Below are 8,350 nucleotides of genomic sequence, written 5' to 3'. Positions count from 1 at the left end.
ATAAGCGATACACGGCTCTGCAGACTGTCTCCAAAAATTTCCAACTGTAAGGTATCCCTTGGTTGGCTATAAGCTCTAACTCTATCTACCAGTTCATTCAAAGTGTCCATAAGCATTACGTAAAACACAGCATATTCCCGAATCTGACCCCCCCATGCGAAATTGAAAAACTGTCGAACCTCAATATTGTGGAATTTATTTCGATACAAAACATGTTCACTGCGATCAAGACCATCCCCATCCTGATTTGCTAGACAATTGTCCAACTGTTCAAAAACATCGTATTGGGTTTCAGACTCTTCAGACATGGGTGTTAAAGGCTGGCTTAGAGGTGTAGGTGGTGCAGAATTAAACCTAGGGCTCTCGTTCTGTACATTGTGATCAAGACCTTCCCGCTCCAGATTTGATAGACATTTGTTCAGCTGTTCAAAAACATCGTATTGGGTTTCAGACTCTTCGAACATGGGTGTTAAAGGATGGCTTAGAGGTGTAGGGGGTGCAGAATTAAACCTAGGGCTCTCGTTCATCTGGGTAATTAAAGATATGATTGATTCGGGTATCTGTGATAACCTGTTTTCATCGGCAGATCCTGACTCATTCATACGTGTAATAATTTCAATGAGTTCGGAGGGAATCTGGGATAATAGGTTTTCATCTATAGCCCCTATGTCAATTAGCCCAGAATCATTCATATGGTTAATTATATCTTGGAGCTCTGTAGGGATTTCCGCTAAGAGGGTTTCAATTGTCTCGCTTAGGTCTATAGGGGGCGCCATTTCTCTACTTAAGGATGTGTGTGCTTGTGTTTTTTACATATGTGTTTTTTAACGGAGGTATTTGCTTGTTTTAACCCTACTGTTGTTTAACATGCGGGGAAGCTCTCTACGCCAGAATGACACATCCTGATTGTATTGATGTTCGAATAGAATACCCATACGACGTTGAAGTAAAGCCTTTCGTGATTTTAAACCCTGTGTAAAAGCCTTGAAAAGCACGGCTTGGTCTATTTCACAAGAGGCTGTTGCCCCACCAGAATTGGCCGCTTCAATAAGGTTGGCCACTTCACAGAACATCAAATCGTCTACCTCAGAAATGTCATTTAAAACTTTGAAATCATCAGGCTTCGCTGTTCTGGTGACTGGGGTCTTTGGCGCCTCCTCGGGATCTAGATGTGTAGCTTCTTGGATGTCTTTATAAGCCGGCGAGGAGTCTGCATTAAAAATAATACATACAGAAAAATAGGTTATTAACCCTAAAATATGTTTGATAAAAATGTAAAATACATTTCAGATATAAGCCTATATATTAACAATACATTAATTAAATACCTCGGCTTTTTTGAAGAGGGCTGTTCTGAAGAAGCTCTGAGAACTCGGGAACATGTCTTTGGGCAACCCTAATTATAGCATCTGCCTGGTCTGTAGCTTGTGAGCCTGAAATAAAAAAAAAAAAAAAAAACAGCATTAGGCCATGTTTAAACATATTATTTTATATATTCAGGCATAAAAATAAAATATATATATAAATGATAATTGATTCATACCTTGTCCTTGTAACGCTGTCTCGTGAATACCCTCCCAGTAGTATTGTTCGGGTGAAGCAGACCTGTGGATCTGGGCACTGATTGTCCGTTGGTGTTTAATAGGGGGCGCCCAACGGTCCTGGCTCAGGGGAGTTGACCTGCCGTTTAAAGTCTCTGTTTGCGGCTTGTGTGTAAATACATCCTGGGAGTAGGGCAAAATTGTCTCGTAGGCATATCCTTCACAGAAACCGTGTAGACTCCCTATCGCACCCCTTCTAGGATGTATTTCCGCTGTAAACACATAAAATAACTTTTAATATAAGATGCCGACACTTTTTGTTTTTTAAGGTATAAATATTCTTACGGAATTCTTGGATCTTACTTACTACAATTCAGGGTCGGCGTTGGGATGTAAGCAATTTGTTCCGGAGACCCTACGGCCGGTTCGAGTTCAGTTATATCTCGGAGAATCTGCGTGAAGGTTTGAGAATCTAAAAAAAAAAAAAACATTAGATAATACTAAAGCTCTAATCATTTTAGCTAATATTGACATTTTATACGTTAAGAATCCGGGCCCTAAGGCCTGTTTAATATTTCTATAACATACAACGTTTTCAAACAATTCCCCAGAACAAACAAATCTAATATATAGCATATGTAAATATTTATTTCAAGAACTAACCTTCAGAAATATCCATGAGGAGGTTTTTCCCAGATTATCTTTTTTAACGGGGTCCGTCCGATAACTATTCCTGGGGGAATGCTGTAGGGTAAATGCGCTAAAACGAGGCTAACAGGGGGACCTGTTTTGCTTAGCTTTTGTAGCCGTCTGACTCTAGTGGTGTCGTATTTTTTCGCGCTAAAACCGCCTCAAAGTTATCTTTGAAGCCTAAGGCATGTGGTTCAAACACCTGCCATTTGGTTCAAACATAGGGTATTGGGGGGGTGTCTAAACATTAGGTATCTTTTGATATTCTAAAATCTCCGGGGGCTAGCATCTAGATGCTGGGGTGGGGAGGTCTCGAGATCGCTGGGCTGAATGACTTTTAGGCATCTGTTTTGCCAGATAGTGTAAACCTTGGTTTCAAACGACCCCATGCATAGAGAGCCTTGAGCGCAGATGCAAGGGTATTTTTTTAACAAACACCTCGCCCCCTTTTTCTGTTTTTGAAACACACACACACACACAGCCACTACAGCACACGCACGCACATACGCGCGCACATGGCTTTTTTCCGCAAGTTTTTGGGCTAAGAGTGAACAAACTAACGAGTTCATGACGTGGTGAGATTCTGCTTTTAAAACCATTTATTTCATTCAAAATATTTAGTACATACATTTTATAGCCTTACATTATTAAGGTCTTTTACGCAGCCTTTCTTACAGATCCAGGGATCTGATGCAACCATCCCCCATTATCAGTGTCCAGTTGGCCATCAAAATGCCGGGATCTCTTGCAAGGTTCATCAACACTTGGTAAGTTTTCACTCCAGGGGTAGATCCGACGTCGGGCCTTTTGGTCTTGACTCTGTCTCAAGGAAAGCCTCGCCCAGCGCTGTAACTGTTCACCATTTTGGAAGAGAATGTCCAGCTTATTCATAAGGGTTATGAAAATTGGATAATCCACCCATTTAAAACTAAACACAGGAATAAAAAAGTTTACATGTTTGCGTGCTCTGGAAGCTACAGGAGAATTGACAGACTTTGTAGCATTAGACTTATCATAAAGGTCACAGGCTAAAATTGTCACTTTGTTGTCAGGGCTATAGTCCATTGAAGCAATTCTTAGAGCCTTGAGATCACTGCGGCCGCAGACCTGTTCTTCCAACGCATATCCTGGCACATTTGTACCACTCAGGACCTGTTCAATTTTACAAAGCGCCAGCCTGATGTTTAGCCATTCTCTCATCCCCAGAGCCGGGGGAAAACTCCCAGGTTTTGCCGGATAAAGGGGTTTGGGTCCACTGTCTGTGAATATCTTTACCGTAGAATCCTCCGGGTGGAATATGTAAGACATGTGGCCCTCACTCGTACCCAAAAATCCTTTAAAACATTCTGGAGCTTCACACAGAACTTTTTCAAGGCTTTGGTCACTGGGTTCATGACAAGCCGTGCATAACATCCCTAAAATTGGCATAGGTGTCATTTTTGTTTAATATTCAGGGGGGTTATCATGTACAGGCTTAAACAGGTATTGTTCAGGCGCTTTATAAGGCTTCTGCAAAGCCAGCCTCTTTGAAAGGGGCATTAACCACCCCCAAACCGTGAGAAACAAGTTGACCTGACACCTGGTCACTTACTCAACCCTACCCCCCTAACCACCACGATGTCCTGACCTGAAACCCAAATATTGGCATGCACCCTTCTACATGACATAGGGTCATAAATCATTACATAGGGTCATAAATCAGGCTTGGGTCATAAATCATTACCGGTTGACCTGACAACTGGACCCTTACCCAAAGACCCCCACCTAACCATCAGGATGTCCTGACAGGCAGCCCCTTAGGTTCACATAGCGGTCACATAGGTTCACATAGGGTCATCCATCAAATTTTGACGTGTGACATCTACTTTAATCTCTCTCATAAGAATAAAAAACACATTTCGGTGGGCACAACTCTATCGCAATTATCTCTCCGCTATTATTTAGAATTCATTAGATTTAGGTAACTGTCTCTTCTATGATTCAGTCATTTAAATACGACTCCATTCTCAATACGTTATTCCAGCAGACCATTTAGGCAACAGACAACGTATTACATCGAAATCGCCTCGCTATTATTTAGAATGAATTAGTCTTTCAATTGAACCTTAACAAGCTATTAAAACGTTCAGTTTATATCTTAAACAAACATTAACAACCGAATCTTTCCAGGCAAAACATATCAATAGTTGAATTACATTCAGACACCCAGATTTTAGTCAATTGGTGTATAGGCTGGGATACAAACCCTGGTCTCCAGCATGGTAGGTGAGAACTATACCCCTGGACCACCAAAGCTAATGAAATGTTGAAGACTCCTCGCAAATATCCCTATTTATAATTGTCTGTAGTCGTAAAATCAGGCACGTACTACCGAGACAATTCCCAGAAAATAGCCCTAATTTAAAGGTCCGAGCATTTCTCCGGCGATGATTCCCCTTCCTCTCTCTCTCGTTGTCTCTGCCTCTCTCTTTCTCTCTGCATGTCCCCTTATCTTCTCTTTTCCTTTCCTCTCTTGACTTTTGTCACTCTCTCTATCTCCTACTCAGAATTTAGGAATAATTACTATTGTGACTTTTAATAAGTTATTAGGTCTCACACGCACATCATTTTTCCCCTGCTGATATCCTTCTTGTAACTTTCTCTCACACTTGCCTTCTTACCTTCTTTTCCAGGCTTCAGACAGCCAGGTATCTAACCCTCGACCTGCTGTTTCCCTTGACTATCTATACGTCTTATGTATCTACTTTATCATTAATTCAAATTTTTCTACATCTAGACGTCTCTCAAATTCGTACTTCTTTCTCCATTTTGGGCATTAGATTTACCTCTCATCCCCGGTTAATTCTGGGACCTCCTTTGAGGATTTACTACCCATGTTATTCAATTACCTTTCCTTGTTATTCTGCTTCTTCTCACGATCTATGTGTATGTGCTTTTAAAACTCTGATCTCTTCTCACAATCTATGTGTCTCACAATTGATGTGTATGTCACTATTCCCTATGTGTGTGCTCCCACTATATGCTCACAATCTATGTGTATCTCTTAACCTATGTGTGCTTTTCCATTCTTGAAAGTTTATCTATAGAGGTGTCTTTCGATCGGACATTAGGTCTCACACGTATACAACTATAAGCTATTTTCCAGGGGTCGTAAGGCCCTAGTTAGCAGCCTATTTTTCTGTTGTTCCTTGTGACTCGTTAATATCTCGTATCTCACCCCGCTATATTAGGCTTCCCTTCTTTTCCTTTCTAGACTTTATTTCAGTATTGTCTTTTGAATCGGATCTATGGTTAATTCAACACATGTTAATTAACCATTTAAGTTATCTTGTTCGCAAAGAATTACCGTCCTATCTCACAAACCCTATTTTATATATACTGCTCCACCGACTCCCAGACGGTCTCTGGCTCTCTCCACGGCTCGACCGACCACCCCTTGTGCCCCCCCCCATTCTGTGGCCGCGGACCCCGGCGGCGTCGCTGTCCTCCTATACTCCTTGGTGACTCGCATCCACCCATTATTTCCTCCCATGTCCAGCTCTCCTTTACCTCCATGGCATGCTGCTTGGTCCTGTAGTGGTGGGATATTCTGTCACGTTCGTCGTATACATAATGAGCGGACCAAGGCGCAGCTTGAGTAGAGTTCGACATATTTATTAAAGTGAACCTTCAACAAACAACAAAGAATAAACTAACGTGCAGTTCGTAGCGCACATAGCACTGAACCAAAACAAAACAATATCCCACAAACCCAGGTGGGAAAAGGACCACACTAAGTATGATCCCCAATTAGAGGCAACGATCATCAGCTGCCTCCAGTTGGGAACCATACTCACGCCAACATAGAAATTCAAGACTAGAACACCCCCTAGTCACACTCTGACCTATTGCACCATAGAGAACCCCAAGGGCTCTCTATGGTCAGGGAGTGACAATTATGCTGGTGTCAATTTTGTGAGAGTAAAAATGTATCATTTTTCAATAAAATCTCTGAACTATTGTAGTGGAAATTCACCACCATGTTGTGGAAATTACCACCAGGGACACTCGAAATCAATCTTAAATGAATCATCCTTTCTGATCAGCGTGCTGGAGAGGTTCCAACCAACTCAATGCACCATAGTACACGTGTCAATCAGGAGCTCTGCTGGGGCAGTCCCAGCTCAATGCACCATAGTACACGTGTCAATCAGGAACTCTGCTGGGGCAGTCCCAGCTCAATGCACCATAGTACACGTATCAATCAGGAGCTCTGCTGGGGCAGTCCCAGCTCAATGCACCATAGTACACGTATCAATCAGGAGCTCTGCTGGGGCAGTCCCAGCAGTTGTCTTATATATGACTATACACAGACAAGTTATATTTGCATGATTTAGCATAATTAATCAATCATTAACATTTTGTTTCATTCATGTGACCGACCAATACTGGTTCATACCATGTGACAGACCAACACCTCACGAGGCTTCTTTCTCTCTAAACTGAGACCTTGAAAATGAGATCCTTCAAATCAAATTTTGTTGGTCACATACACATGGTTAGCAGATGTTATTGCGAGTGTAGCAACATTTCTTCTCAAAACAAAGGTCTGGGCGTACTGCTAAACAGCAGATACTGATAGTGAGAATTCGTTCAGTCAGTCACTTGCATGAGCACAGAAAATGGTTATTAGAAAAGCACATGAATAGAACACAGAAATTAGTTATTAGAAAAGCACAAACATAAAAAAAATCCAGCACACCATTAACAGGAAAGGCATAGTTCCAGAAATACATTTTTAGAATGAAAGATTCTCACAAACAAAACGTCTGGACACTGTAATAGCATGTTAGCTCTCTAATTTCAAGTGACCAATGGCTGGCCAACTTGAGACTCAAAAGATAAACCTGACTTTGCAAGATATATCTTAGATCAGCATAAAAAGACTAGCATTACAACCCCTCAGACAGCTGTACATGAGAGTATTACAACCCCTCAGACAGCTGTACATGAGAGGATTACAACCCCTCAGACAGCTGTACATGAGAGGATTACAACCCCTCAGACAGCTGTACATGAGAGCATTACAACCCCTCAGACAGCTGTACATGAGAGGATTACAACCCTTCAGACAGCTGTACATGAGAGGATTACAACCCCTCAGACAGCTGTACATGAGAGGATTACAACCCCTCAGACAGCTGTACATGAGAGGATTACAACCCCTCAGACAGCTGTACATGAGAGGATTATAACCTCAGACAGCTGTACATGAGAGGATAATGTTTTATAATTTGTTGTTCCTGTTTGTTTGCTTTTCGACCACTGAGATTCTATTTTATAATTTAAAGCGATATATAAACTAAATAAATTATTATTTATTACTATTGTGTGCACTGCATGGTGAAACCGGACTTGGAGATGACCCAAAGATGGCCCAATTCTTAGGTCATGTGCTTGTGGTGGCTAATTTCTTTACTATCAAATGAGGAGACAAACTTATCACACAAGTCAGAGTTATACTTAAACTAAATCTTTATTCACTTATTAATAAGGGAGCAGGTCAATACAAAACACACATATAAAGTGAGTCGATTTAAGTGCTCTACAATAATGATGGCTGGTCGACGAATCACCCTCAGATGATTCGTTGAGAGCCCCGAGAAAAAAGTACAAAGGTCTTTTATAGCCAAGTTACTCCCCTTTCAACCTACATAGAAAGGGTCACAAGGTTAAGATTTGTATGAAAGATACTTATAATTCACAGCAGACAGTATCTGCTGTAAAAACAGTTATCTTTGTGTAGAGACCAGGGTCTGGCCCCGAGCCATCTCTCCCTGGTACGGTATAGAACAGAAACATTAACTCATGCTCTGGAATGCGGTCTCCTTAGGTTTTATCACCCAAAAGACATCGTAAATCTCCTGTCAGTGTTATCTCCCAGAGGCCCATCCTCAGTAGAACACACACACAATAGTTATAAGAATCCTCTATTCTGTTGCATAAAACAACTATTTGATGCAATAAAATAATTATAACATAATCTTGCAATTTTGTTCTCACATGCTTCATGTGCATGCACATCGAGACATGGCTCCATCCAGTGTCCTCTGGTTTACTGGCTGTGATGCCATCTGTGT

The 8,350-nt window shown here is 41.4% G+C and overlaps 1 long non-coding RNA gene across 1 annotated transcript; it reads right to left on the bottom strand.

Annotated features, from left to right (window-relative positions):
* Positions 1 to 1,121: 1,121 nt before the first annotated feature.
* LOC120031936 lies at positions 1,122 to 1,586 on the bottom strand. The gene is made up of 3 exons (XR_005473772.1): positions 1,544 to 1,586; positions 1,329 to 1,433; positions 1,122 to 1,210 (listed from the first exon to the last, which is right to left on the bottom strand). It is a non-coding gene; the product is annotated as an uncharacterized LOC120031936 (long non-coding RNA).
* Positions 1,587 to 8,350: the final 6,764 nt, after the last annotated feature.

This window comes from Salvelinus namaycush, chromosome 38, assembly GCF_016432855.1.
Source record: "Salvelinus namaycush isolate Seneca chromosome 38, SaNama_1.0, whole genome shotgun sequence".
NCBI lineage: Eukaryota > Metazoa > Chordata > Actinopteri > Salmoniformes > Salmonidae > Salvelinus > Salvelinus namaycush.
Note: the sequence above shows the minus strand (reverse complement) of the source record. Positions and strands in the feature narration are given on the sequence as shown.